This window comes from Narcine bancroftii, chromosome 4 (assembly GCF_036971445.1).
Source record: "Narcine bancroftii isolate sNarBan1 chromosome 4, sNarBan1.hap1, whole genome shotgun sequence".
NCBI lineage: Eukaryota > Metazoa > Chordata > Chondrichthyes > Torpediniformes > Narcinidae > Narcine > Narcine bancroftii.
Genome location: NC_091472.1, coordinates 46620301 through 46635086, shown reverse-complemented (window position 1 = coordinate 46635086; position 14786 = coordinate 46620301). Strand labels below are relative to the sequence as shown.

The 14786-nt window shown below is 40.0% G+C and overlaps 1 protein-coding gene across 8 annotated transcripts in view; it reads right to left on the bottom strand.

Annotated features, from left to right (window-relative positions):
• LOC138760519 (transcriptional-regulating factor 1-like) overlaps positions 1-14786 on the bottom strand; it is a 306320-nt gene that overhangs the window by 192832 nt on the left and 98702 nt on the right. The window lies entirely within an intron of this gene.

Genomic DNA, 14786 nt, shown 5'->3' with positions numbered 1-14786 from the left:
ATACAACCAATATCCCTCTTAAATGCCGATTATAAGATACTAGCAAAAGCACTGGCTAATAGGTTCGGACAAGACTTGCCAAGACTGATACATATGGACCAAGCAGGACTTGTTAAAGGAAGGCATTCCTCAAATAGTCTAGGCAGATTAGTTAATATAATACACATGGCTAAATCTGAATGAAATCCATTCTGTGAAAGGGTTTTGGAATTTGTAAAATGTGTGCAGGATAGTTTTTTGAGAAATACGTAGAGATACCGACTAAAGAAGGGGCAGTGTTGGATCTACTGTTGGGGAATGAGGTAGGTCAGGTGATGGAGGTATGTGTTGGGGAGCACTTTGGATTCAGTGATCATCATGCCATTAGCTTCAATGTAATTATGGAAAGGGATAGGTCAGGACCTAAGATTGAGGTTTTTGAGTGAGGAAAAAGCTAGATTTGAGGAGATGAGAAAGGATGTAATAGAGAAATGGAGGTCTTTTAAAGGTAAGATTTTATGGGTCCAAAATCTTTATGTTCCTGTCAGGATAAAAGGCAGAGTCAAAAGTTTGAGAGAGCCATGGTTTTCAAGGGATATTGGAAACTTGGTTCGAAAAAAGAGGGAAACCTACAATAAATGTAAGAAACAAGGAATAAAGGAGATGCATGGAGAACACATTGAATGTAAAAAGAATCTTGAGAAATAAATAAGAAAAGCTAAAAGATATGAGGTGGCTCTAGCAAATAAGGTGAAAATAAATCCAAAGGCTTCTATAAATATGTGAATAGCAAAAGGAGAGGGAGGGATAGAATTGGTCCATTAGAGAATCATAGCGGACAACTGTGTTGGGAGCCAAATGTGATGGGGGAGATTTTGAACAAGTATTTTTCTTCAATATTCACTAAGGAGAAGGATATTGAATTGTGTGGAGTAAAGGAAGCAAAGAGGGTAATTATGGAAAATGTAGTGATTAAGAAAGAGAAAGTATTGGAGCATTTGAAGCATATAAAGGTGGGTAAGTCTCCAAATGGGATTTTCCTCAGGACCTTCGAGAGAAGTTAGTGAGGAAATAGCAGCGGCTCTGACAGTGATTTTTCAAATGTCACTCGAGATGGGTATAGTGCCGGAGGATTGGCGTATTGCTAATGTGGTTTCTTTGTTTAAAAAGGGTTCGAGGAGCAAGCCTAGCAATTATAGGCCTGCAAGTTTGATGTCTGTGGTAGGTAAGTTATTGGAAACCACACACACTTAAAATACTCAACACTTGTTTTGTGCAAGGAAGGTCATGTTTGACCAATCTTGTTGGAATTTTTTGAACAGGTGACTAGGAATGTTGATGAAAGGAAAGCAGTGGATGTTGTCTATATGGATTTCAGTAAGGGCTTCCATAAGGTTCTGCATGGAAGGTTAGTTATGAAGGTTCAAGCGCTAGGTATTAACTTTGAGATAGTCAAATGGATTCAACAGTGGCTGGAAGGGAGATGGCAGAGAATCGTAGTGGATAACTGTTTGTCAGGCTGGAGGCCAGTAACAAGCGGTGTGCCTTAGGGATCTGTATTGGGTCCCTTGCTGTTTGTCATTTTCTTTAATGATCTGGACGATGGGGTGGTCAATTGGATAAGTAAATAAGCAGATGATACTAAAATAGGTGGAATAGTGGATAATGAAGAAGGTTTTCAATGATTGCAGAGGGATTTGGATCTGCTTAGAGGAGTGGGCTGCAAGATGGCAGATGGAGTTGATAATCAAGGGCCTGATAATCTACATCTTAGGGTACTTAAAGAAGTGGACATCCAGATAGCAGATGCTTCAAAAATTATTTTCAAGAACTCAATAATCTTCAGGATCAGTACCCATGGTTTGGAGGGTAGCTAATGTTACCCCACTATTTAAAAAGGGGGGTAGAGAAAAAGCGGGGAATTATAGGCCGGTGAGCCTTACATCAGTAGTGGGCAAAATGATGGAATCCATTATTAAGGATGCAACAGCGGAGCATATGACTAGCAGAGAAGGGATCAGACGGAGTCAACATGGATTTACAAAAGGTAAATCGTGCTTGACAAATCTATTGAAATTCTTTGAGATGGTGACAGGTAAAATAAATGGGGGAGAGCCAGTCGATGTGGTGTACTTGGATTTCCAAAAGGCCTTTGATAAGGTTCCACATAAACGACTGGCATGCAAAATCAAGGCTCATGGGATTGGGAGCAAGGTATTGATGTGGATTGAAAACTGGCTGGCAGATAGAGGACAGAGAGTTGGGATAAATGGCTCATTTTCTTAGAGGCAGGCGCCACAGGGATCTGTACTGGGACCCCAGCTGTTCACAATTTACATTAATGATCTAGATGAGGGGATTAGATGTAATATCTCCAAATTTGCAGATGACACTAAGCTAGGAGGGGTTGTGTGCACTGAAGAAGGGGATCAGGAAGCTCCAGAGTGATTTGGATAAATTGGGGCACTGGCCAGATACATGGCAAATGCACTACAATGTGGATAAATGTGAGGTTATCCACTTTGGTAATACAAACCGGAGGGCAGACTACTATTTGAATGGCAATAGATTGGGAGATGGGGAAGTGCAGAGAGACCTAGGGGTTCTTGTGCACCAGTCACTGAAGGCGAGCATGCAGGTACAGCAGGCGGTTAAAAAGGCAAATGGTATGTTGGCCTTTGTTAGGTCTGCATTGTTCATGAATGAGTGAGACAAACACCAGACTGAGTCGAAATCAGGGTTCTTTGTTCTTTATTACCGGATTGTAACACTTGCGACTAACAAAGTTAGTCGGAGAATGCATTCTGCCGTTATCAGCAAAATGGTGATTTTTTATACCCTTGGATACATGCTTAGAACATCATCATATCATTACTTGTCCAATGACTAAAACTGTTGCTATCCTTTCCCTGCTAGCTTCCTGCCTCTCAATCCATCAATGTCTCTCTTATCTTGTAAGTACAAGGATGCATTCTGTTACTCCTTAGTACTGGGTGACTCCTTCTCCGGTCCCATCTCATGATGTTTTACCTAACAGGAGTACAAGGACACCTCCCCTTCTTGTTACTGCCCTGTACAGGGTAACTCCCTACACATTCCCATCTCATGATGTTTTACCTTACACCTTCATATCAAGAGGATTTGAGTATAGGAATAAGGATACCTTACTGCAGTTGTACAGAGCCTTGGTGAGACCACACCTGGAGTATTGTGTGCAGTTTTGGCCGCCTTATCTGAGGAAGGATGTTCTTGCAATGGAGGGAGTGCAAAGGCGATTCACCAGGTTGATACCTGGAATGGCAGGAATAACTTGAGGAAAGATTGCGCAAATTGGGATTGTACTCGCTGGAGTTTAGAAGATTGAGAGGGGATCTCATAGAGATGTATAAAATTCTGGTAGGACTGGACAGAATGGATGTTTCCGATGGTGGGGGAGTCCAGAACCCGGGGCCATGGTTCGAGGTTAATAGGCAAACCATTTAGAACCGAGATGAGGAGGAATTTCTTTACCCAGAGGGTGGTGAATCTGTGGAATTCATTGCCACAGAGAGCAGTAGAGGCAGGTTCATTGAATATATTTAAGAGGGAATTAGATATATTTCTTCAGTATAAGGGAATTAGGGGTTACGGAGAGAAGGCGGGGACGGGGTACTGAACTTTAAGATCAGCCATGATCTCATTGAATGGCGGAGCAGGCTCGAAGGGCCGAATGGCCTACTCCTGCTCCTATCTTCTATGTTTCTATGTAATGCTGAGATGTGTGAAGTGCTTCATTTTGGTAGGAATAATCAATACATAATAAATGGGAGGGCATTGAGGAATGCAGTGGAGCAGAAAGATCTAGAAATAACAGTGCATCATTCCCTGAAGGTAGAATCTCATGTGGATAGAGTGGTGAAGAAGGCTTTTAGTATGCTGGCCTTTATAAATCAAAGCATAGAATACAGGAGTTTGGAAGTGATGTTGAGACTGTACATGGCATTGGTGAGGCCAAATTTGGAAGACTGTGTGCAGTTCTGGTCACCGAATTATTGGAAGGATATCAACAAGGTAGAGAGAATGCAGTGAAGATTTACGAATATGTTACCCAAGATTCAGAATCTAGATTACAAAGAAAGATTGAGCAAAATTCCTTGGAGCACAGAAGGTTGAGGGGAGATTTGATAGAGGTACTTAAGATTATGATGGGGAGTAGACAGAGTTGATTTGGATAGGCTTTTTTCCCTTGAGTGTAGGAGAGAATGAAACAAGAAGTCACGAGTTAAGGGGCAAAAGTTTAGAAGTAGCATGAGGGGGAACTTCTTTACTCAGAGAGTGATGGCTGAGTGGAATGAGCTTCCAGATGAAGTAGTGGTGGCAGGGTCAATTTTGTCATTTAAGTGACAGGTCATTTAAGTGTCATTTAATTGGACAGGTATATGGATGGGAGGGGAATGGACGGTTATGGGCAAGGTGCAGGTAAGTGGGACTAGAGGAGAATGTTCGGTGTGGACTAGAAGGGCTGAGATGGCCTGTTTCTGTGCTGTATTGGTTATAATACAGTCTCCCTAGATGCAGAAAAAGCATTCTATTGTTTAGAATGGCCATTTTTATTTAAAAACACTGGAAAAAATTTGGTAAAAGCAGAATAATTATAAATTTGATAAAAACTTTATACCATAAATCACAAGCTAAAATAATAACAAATAATCAGATGTCAGTAGTGTTCCCCTTGGGGAGATTGAACAGACAGGGATGTTCCCTGACTCAGTACTTTTTAGTTTAGTGATTGAATCACTGGTGAAGATAATAAGAGGGGACCTGGATATAAAGGGCCTCAAAGTCAGGCAAGAAGAACAGAAAATCAGTCTATTCTCTGGTACTTATCAGACCAACTAAATCTTTGGAAAAATTGCAAGTAACACTTGAAAAATATGGCTACAAAATAAATACGGATAAAAGTGAGATAATGCCATTAGCATATTTTGAATATGAAAGATACCAAAAAGGAAGTAAATTTAAATGGATGATTGATGGAATAAAATATCTTGGAACAGCAACTGACAATACTTGCAAAATCTGTTCAAACTAAATTATATTCCTCTTGGGAAGATAGAAATAGAGAGACTTACCAATTACTTTGGTGGGAAGGGTTAATTGCGTCATTACCTACTATTAAATCGCTGCTTATTCCATTTTCTAAAAACTTTTTAAAGCTACTCAACAACCATATTACACAGGTCCTATGGAATAATAACGTACCACGAATTGCAGTGGAAAAACTGATGTGGGATTACGAGCTGGGAGGACTTAGACTCCGAAATTTCAAAAAATGTTACCTAGCTGCTTAGACTAGATTCCTCACAGCCTTCTTCACTGAAGAGAACCCCCTGTCTTGGGTTCAAATGGGAATATACTCATTAGAGGAGGGGGAAAGCAAAAGACTTTATCTATAAATGCAGAATCAAATCACTAAAAAAAAAAAGACGAACAACCCCATTTTAATAAATATGATTAGAATGTGGCAAGAAATTAATAAATGTATAAGAAAAAAAATAGGGCTATCAATAAAAGCATCATTGTGTAAAAAATGTGTTGTTGCCTATGAACATGGGCAATAGAATATTAAATTTGTGGTATGACAAAGGTATAAGATCTAGTAAAGTCTGTTACATAGAAGGAACTTTTATGTCCTTTGAATATTTAAAACACAAATACAGAGTGGCCAACAGAAGGGACCTTCTTCTGTTTTCTCTGAGATCATTCTTAAGAGAATATGGGGACCAATGTTGACCCCACCTGAAATTAGTGAAACTGAACAAACAGTTTGGATGGGGAATACACCCAAATTTATAACAAAAATGTACCATGCTCTCCAGAGCTAAAGTGAAAAACCAGGGTTGCAGAGATCAAGGGAAAGATGAGATTCAGACTTGGGTGAGGTGATTCCAGAAAGAAGTTGGTCAGATTGGTGTGAGCACAGCATGGCATCAATTATAAATACAAGATATGGACTGGTTCAGTATAATTTTTTTTTTAAAACACCAATTATATCTTACCCCACAAAGTTAAACAGATCAAAAGCTGAAATTTCAGAGATGCGTTTCAGATGTGGGATTGAGACAGGAACTTTTCTACATGTCACGTGGTCATGCGTGAAAATGAGGCCATTTTGGCAAGAAATTGGAGAAAAAATTACCAGGATAACAGGAGTGGTCTTCACGGATGACCCGGAACTGTATCTATTAGGTAATTTCATAGAAATAAGCGACAAGTTGACCAAATATCAAATCTCATTTATAAAAATAGCACTGGCAGTAGCAAAAAAAAAACTGTATCGCAATCAATTCGAAGTCTGACTTCCCTCTACTTAACAGGATGATGGACTGCAGAAATGAACAGGTGTATACATGAAAAAAATCACATAAAGAATAAATACAACACTTTTGTTAAGGTCTGTCAGCCATACCTGAACCACATAGGGGCCCAGATACAGTAATAAAAAGGTTATAAAAGTCACTATTATATATACAAAAATGTAGTTTCCCCAACTGTACTCTTTATTCTTAAAATATATAGAAGCTCTGACGGTGAACGGATTTGTGGGGGGTGGAGAAGAAAGAGACTGTTTTGTTTTTGTTTGTTGTGCTTGTAAGAAAAAGTTTAAATGATTGTATATTTAAAATTTTACTACGTATAATTTTTAAAAGAGCTAATTTTCTGCAAACTCGTCATACTAAGTACTGATAAGGAAGTATCAGAGAAAGGAACAATTATTTTGTTTGGAAACACCAAAGAGGATGTAGAGAAGAAACCTGAAGAAAGCCCTCGTCGGTAGAAGTTGGTATGGGTTTTATTGAAGAGAAATGGGAAATGAGAGAGGGATATCATCCTATATCATGAACATGAAAACCCCTTCAAAATAATCAGTCTGTTTGTTATTGCAAACACCCCAGTTGCATCAAGGTTGTCATGCGTTTGATGCAATCCAGTCTAGGGAGCTGGCCCACACCACAGGAAAGTGTGGCAAAATGGGCAACTGTGAAGGTGTTCAGTCAGAAGGCTCTCTATTACAGCGCTGCATCAGTTTCACCAGAACCAGCCGCAACCTTTGTCATTTCTAATCTGCAGGAATGATCAAAGTAGAATCAGAAATGTTCCCTTTTTCTCTGCATCCCCAGCCCCAACCATGTATTTCATAAATCTCTGTAACACCCCCCCTAAGCATTTTGCAGGCAATGAAATAGCTCTGAAGAGCTGCCACTGCCACAATGTGAAAAAACAGCAGCCAATTAGTAAATGATACTGACTTGGAAAATCAACAGGGTGAAAGACGAGGGAAAAATACTGTCCCAGACACCACGGGCAAACATTCCTGCTCTTCAAAACTGCACGACTTAATCTTTTCCATCAATCTGGGAAAACAGACGGGATTTCACTCCAACATTTGTGCATTCCCTCTGGACTGCATATTAGCCTAGATTTTTGTACTCATGTCTCTAGAGTGGAACTTGACCTTTTTAATACTCAGCAGGCAGGCTGGAGAGTAGCAGAGAACATAAAATGGAGCCTGTACTGATTTGTCCGTATCTTAAGCAGATCTGAAACATTGCAAGTTACAGACCCGAAACGTTAACTGCTTCTCTTTCCATGTGCTGACCGATAAAGCTTTTTCACCATTTGCTGCTTTTGTTATCTTTGAAATATTAAATCAAATTAGTCAGACAGGATCTACTTTAACAAAGCTGTGCTGTATATTCTTGCTTTTCCCAAGTGCAGATCAATCTGTCCTTCAGTGTTTTTCCAGAAAATTTTGTATGACTGATGTTAAATTAATAAATCTGTAATTACCGAGCTTATCCCTGCTACAGTCCTTGAAAAGTAACAGGGTCTTTGCTGTAATATAGTTATTTAGTACCACTTTGGTCAGGGAGACTAGAATTTTTTTTTCCAAAGCCCCAGCAATCTCACTGCCTCCCATAGTAGTCCATAGAAACATTACATCAGAGAAACAGACCTCTTTGGCCCTTCTAGTCTGTGCCAAACCATTTTTTGCCTAGCTCCGTTGATCTACACCCAGTCCATCGCCATCCATACTTCTCCCATCCATGTTCCTGGCCAAATTCTTCTTAAATGTTATAATTGAGTCCGAATTTACCATTTCAGATGGCAGCTCATTCCACACCCCTACCACTCTGTGTGAAGTTCCCCTTATGTTTCTCCTAAAGTTTTCTTTTTAAAATATTTTGAGTTTAAGATATAAACTTGTACAATTTTTTTTAAGGAAAGCACATAAAACAACTCATACATGCAGGTACAAAAACAAACTTGATGGAACTACATCCATAGTTCCTTGATCCACATAAAAAAGTAATTGAATTAATGTAACCCATACTTGCCAAGTTAAGCCAAATTTTTAAAAAAGAAAAAAAAAACAAAAACAAAAAAGAACCTAAAAACTAAATCTAATCTACCCCCTCCCTCTAATCAAGATTACCTTATATATTAAAAAAAAGGAAATTGTGCATGTGATGGCGACCTCCAGACATCAGACACAATCTCTGGAACATTCAAAATTCTTAAATCTTCCAATCATGATAGCATTCTATGAATGGGCCCCACATCTTTAAAAATTGAAACTTTCTATCTTTAATGTTTTATCTAATTTTCTCCAAGCTAAAATAGGACATTACATCATGCTACCACTGTGTATGGGTAGGTGAAGAGTCAGCTTTCCATTTCAATAATATTGATTGTCTGGCTCTTACCCACCCTCAATGGAAAAAGCCTACATTTACTCTGTCTATTCCCCTCTCATAATTTTGTATACCTCTATCAATCTCTCCTCATTCTTCTATGCTCCAGGGAATAAAATTCTAACCTGTTTAACCTTTCCCTGTAACTCCGTTCCTGAAGACTGAGCAAAACTGCACACAATAATCCAAATTGACCTCAGCAAGGTCTTAACTATAACATCTCAACTCCTATACTTAGTACTTTGATTTATGTAGGCCAATGTGCCAAAAGCTCTCTTTACAACCCTATCTACCTGTGACACAACTTTCAGGGATTTACATACAGGCAGTCCCCCGGTTAAAAACGAGTTCTGTTACCTAGATCTGTCTTTAACTCGAATTTGCATTCAATTTGGAACAAGTGCATATGATCCTTAGCGTCAGTTAATCAAATGTTTATCTTAGTATAGAGCATATATAGATATATTTTTAAAATCTTTTTAAGCATGTAAAACACCATAAACACTTCCAAATACACTACAACATCTTAAGCATTATAATCATTGGATGATGTACAAGAAGATGATGGAGAGGATGGACCTGGTGCTGGAGAGACAGGGTTTGATTCTGCTGCTGGGACAGGGGTGGGGGTTAACTATTGGAGTCAATTTCTTGAAGTAGGCAGAACTTTTCTTTTTCTCATCATAAATGGCCTTAAATCCCCTGGTAAATTTGGTATTTACCTCTAAACTCTCCTATGAAAAATGAGCTGAGTTTTCCCTCTGTTAGAACACTGACATGTTTATTTATTCCAGGATGATGTGCAGCAAGAACCTTTGCAGTAATTTACAAGGTCAGAGAGATGCTCCTTCAGCAAGTGAATGAGAAGAGAGGTGGATGTGTATCTACATAACCATTCCACATGACACAGCCAACCTAAACACCTCACACCCATTGCGTTCTCATGACTCTCCATCTGCAGTTGACATCTGCAAGCAAAGTAAGGTGCAGATCACATAACCTCTACCGTCTTTCCATTCATCGTCACAAACATTATCAAGCAGAAATGAGCAAGGCAGGAGGGTAATGGAAAGATCAGATAATACCTGCATAACTGAAATATTACATTTGAAACAAATTCTCAGAATATTTTAAAGTGAGAAATCTTATCAGTCTTCCTTTGCTTTTGGCCAAGCCATCCCTCTTTCTCTGCATCACTCGAGATTATAGTACAGTATACTCTTTCTTGATGCTGACTCACTCAACCACACTTGAACCAGAAGTTCACGGCATTCTACTTCCAGCCGGCTTGTTTGTAAATATGGTGTTTTAACCCAGGGACTACCTGTATCTATATTCCCAGATTCCTCTGTCCTACCGCACTTCTCAGTTCCCTACCATTTACCATGTATGTCCTTTTTTTGGTTTGTCCTTCTAAAATATGACATCTTACACTTGTCTGCATTAAATTCCAGCTGCCATTTTTCAGTCCATTTTTCCAGCTGGTCCAGATCCCTCTGCATGCTTTGAAAACCTTCTTTTCTGTCCACAATGCCTCCAAACTTCACGCCATCTGCAAACTTACTGATCCAATTTACCACATTATCATCCACAACATTGATATAGATGAGAAACAACAATGGACCCAGCACTGAACCCTGAGGCACACCAGGCCTCCTGAGAAGCAATCATCCACCACGGCTCTCTGGCTTCTCCCGCCCAGTCATTGTCGAATCTAATTCACTACTTCACCAAGAATACCGAGCATCTGAACATTCCTGACTAGCCTCCCAAGTAGAACCTTGTCAAAGGCCTCACTAAACTCCATGTAGATAACATCCACAGCCTTTCTTTCATCAACTTTCCTGGTAACATCCTTGCAAAACTATGATTGATTAAACATGACCTACCACACATAAAGCCATGTTGACTATCCTTAATCAGCTTCTGCCTATCCAAATAATTATATATCCGATCTCCGAGAACACCTTCCAATAAATTACCTACCACTGATGTCAGGCTCAACGGCCTATAATTTCCAGGGTTACTTTTGGAGCCTTTTTTAAACAATGTGAGTTACCCTCCAATTTTTCATCACCATACCCGTGGATAAGGACACTTTAAATATTTCTGACCGAGCCATTGCAATTTTTCTACTAGCCTCTGTCAAAGGAATATCTTTTCAGGCTCTTGGGATTTATCCTCCTCTTTAATCTATATAGGTTCCATGACCTCACTGATTGTGTTCTTTAGTTTCCATGGCTTGTGCTAGATTCCTGTGTGACTACTGATTGAAAAACAACGTTTAAGCTTTCTCCCATCTCTTTTAATTCCATACAAAGCTGACCACTCAGATCTTCAAGGGGACCAATTTTGTCCTTTATCTGCTCTTAATACACCTATAGAAACAGTTAGGATTTTCCTTGACATTGTCTACCAAACCAACCTTGTGTTTTCTTTTGGCCTTCCTGAATTCTTTCTTGAGGTTCTTGCATGTTTTAATACTCCTTGTTGCATATACTTGCGAAACACGTCTCTTCTTCTGAACCAGATCCCCAATATCCCTCGAAAACCAATGTTCCCTATGCCTGCTAACGTTGCCTTTAATCCTGACAGGACCATACAAATATGTACTCTCAAAATTTCACCTTTGAAGGTTCTCCACTTATCTCACACATCCTTGCCCGAAAACAACTTGTCCCAATCCATGCATTCTAAGATCTTTTCTCATTTCCACAAAATTGGCCTTTCTCTAATTTAGAATTTCAACCAGATGCCCAGGCCTAACCTTCTCCATAATTAACTTGAAACCAATGGCATTATGATCGATTGTCCCAAAATGTTCCTCTGCTCATACTTCTGTCACCTGTCCTGTCTTGTTCCCTAAAAGGAGATCCAGTATTGCATTTCTCTAGTTGGTACCTCTATATATTGATTTTTTAAAATTCCTTGAACATGTTTGACAAACTCCAGGCCATCCAGCCCTTTGACAATATGGGAGTCCCAGTCAATAGGTGGAAAATCGAAATTTCCTACTATCACAACCTTATGGTTCCTGCTGCTCTCTGCTATCTCTCCACAGATTTTCTCCTCCAATTCTCATTGACTATTGGGTGGCCTATAGCACAACCCCAATGAGTGTGGTCATTACCTTTCCCGTTCCTCATCTCCACCCATATAGCCTCAGTAGACGAGACCTCTGGTCTGTCCTGCCTGAGCACAGCTGTGATATTTTCCCTGACGAGCAAAGCCACTCCTCCTTCTTTCACTCTCCCCATCCCAGTTTTATTGCGTCTAAAGCAATGAAAGCCACGAACAGTGAGCTGACAGTCCTGCCCACCCCAACCCCCCGCAAGCAAGTTTCACTAATGGCTACAATGTCATAATTCCACGTGCCAATCCATGCTCTAATCTTGTCTAGCTTTCCTACAATACTCCTTGCATTGAAAGAGATGCCCATGAGAATATTTCCACCATGTTGAACCCATTGATTTCCTATGGTGTTTGCTATTTTCACATCATCTTTTCCAGCACTGGTTCCCATTCCCTGCAAATCTAGTTTAATCCCATTGAAGCAGCACTAAAACAAACAGTCCTGCAAAGATTTAGTCCCCCTCCAGTTCAGTTGCAAATTGTCCTGTCGGAACAGGTTCGTTCCATCTTCCCTAGAAAAGAGCCCAGTGATCCAGAAACCTGAAGCTCTCCCTCCCGCACCTTGACTTTAGCCACGTGTTAAGATTGGTTACATCTCATCATGCACTGTGTATTTATCAATTTTTAAGTCCACTGAGGCATCCAGTACCTACCTCCTCCTATATTCCCACACGCTGAACTTACTAAGCATGTATAGTATTACTCCGATTTTCTGAAATCCTCATCTCTCTAATTTTTTTTTAATTTCAGTTAAATGAGGATATCCAGAGCAAATGAGAAATCCTCATTTATCCAAAATTTTTCAGAGCCGAACTGAACTTCACAGTTTGAAAAAAATATTTACTCGTTTCAGGTAACTCCCTCCCCTCTCTCTCTCTCCATTTCTTCTTTACCTTCCTCTATTGACTTTTCTTTCCAACTCCCCCCTCAATTTGCAAGCCACTATCTTCTAGCTGCAGGCCTTCAGAGGAATCCCTTATCCCAGCATCATCAAGGAGAGCGGCCACCCATCAGGAGCAGGGACCTTGGTGGGGAGGTGTTGGTGATCATCAGTGGCCAACATTTCTTTGGTGAGAATTAAACATTATTTTCATGCTTAAAAATCCTTCCCTAGTTGCTTGCTGTTCTTTAACACTGTTACAAGTGATTTGCTATTACAAGTGATTTGCTATTGCAACTGGACTGTTTTTAAAAAATGACCAGATCTCCAAAAAAATGTTTATCCAACATCGGCCCGGTCGGTCCCAACCATTATGGATAATCAGAGTTGTACTATATTACAAAAGGGAAGAGTTCCATTTAAGAAAGCAGAGAGTTGAGATACAGGGGTGTTATTCTGGTTGGCAATAGATTGGGAGTGGAGTGCCGTAGGGGTCGATGCTGGGCCTGCAACTGTTCACAATATACATGAATGATCTGGAAGAGGGGACAGAGTGTAGTGTATCTAAGTTTGCCCCTAACACTAAATTGAGTGAAAAAGCAAATTGTGCAGAGGATCTGTAGAATCTGCAGAGGTTAAATGAATGGGGAAGAGTCTGGCAGATGACGTACAATGTTGGTAAATGTGAGGTTATCCACTTTGGAAGGAAAAATGGACGATCAGATTATTATTATTTAAATGGCAAGCGATTGGAACATGCTGACGTGCAGAAGGACTTGGGAGTGTTTGTGTATGAATTGCAAATGGTTGGTTTGCAGGTGCAGCAGGCTATCAAGAAGGCAAATGGAATGTTGGCCTTCATTGGTAGAGGAATTGAATTTAGGAGCAGGGAAGTTATGCAACAACTGTACAAGTGCTGCATGCAGTTCTGGTGTTCTTACTTGGAAGAAGGATGTATTGGTTTTGGTAATAGTCCAGAGGAGGCTCACAGGTTGATTGCAAAGATGAGGGGGTTAGCCTACGAGGAGAGATTGAATTGTCTGGGACTGTACTCAGTGGAATTTAGAAGAATGAGAAGGGATCTTATAGAAGAGTATAAAATTATGAAAGGCATAGCTAAGACAGAAGTAGGTAAGTTGTTCCCATTGGTGGGGAGACCAGAACTGGGGGACGTAGCCTCAAGATTCAGGGTAGTAGATTCAAGACAGAGATAAGAAGGAGCCTTTTCCCAGAGGATGGTAAATCTATGGAATTTGCTGCCTACTGAAGCAGTGAACCTCAATTAATATATTTAAGACAAGGTTGGATAGATTTTTACAAAGTAGGGTAATTAAGGGATACCGGGAAAAGGTGGGTAGGTGGAGATGTGCCTATCATCAGATCAGCTGTGATCTCACTGAATGGCAGAGCAGGCTTGATGGGCCAGATGAACTAGAGAAAAGGAGACGGGGGAAAAGAAGATGGGGAGTGTTTAATGGAAACCTGTCGATGTTAATCCCATCCACTTGGAGGGTGTCCAGATGGAAGACAAGGTATGTACCTCCAATTTGAGGGTGTTCTCAGTCTGGCAGTGCATGAGACCACGGATAGACATGTTAGCAAGGGAATGGGATGGGGAACTGAAATGGGTGACACTGGGAGACCCTTAAAATGCTTAGTTTTGCAATCTGATCATGGTGACTTTTTAAGTCTGCAAGGTTGTTCTGTGCCTGGATCCCTGCCAAATAAATGCAAATTTAAATTTTACATTTTAAATTCCATAGCAAAGATGTTTGGACATTAATTCACAAGTTAAATGCACAAAAATTTTGCTAAACTTCAATAGCTATAACATGGTGAAAAGTAATGCATCAATCAAGCTTCAGTTTAAAGTTGATCCATCTGGCACCACAAGCTTTTAAACAGCAGTAATCTCCAGACAGAGCTAACTAATCTCAAAGGCAATAAATTTTATCAAAGTTCTGCAGTCCTGCCTCTGAGTCATGGATGGAAATGACCATTCAAAGAACCAACAGGTGAAAGTGCTTCTCCAAATATCCTGATCCTCAAATGAAGTCAAA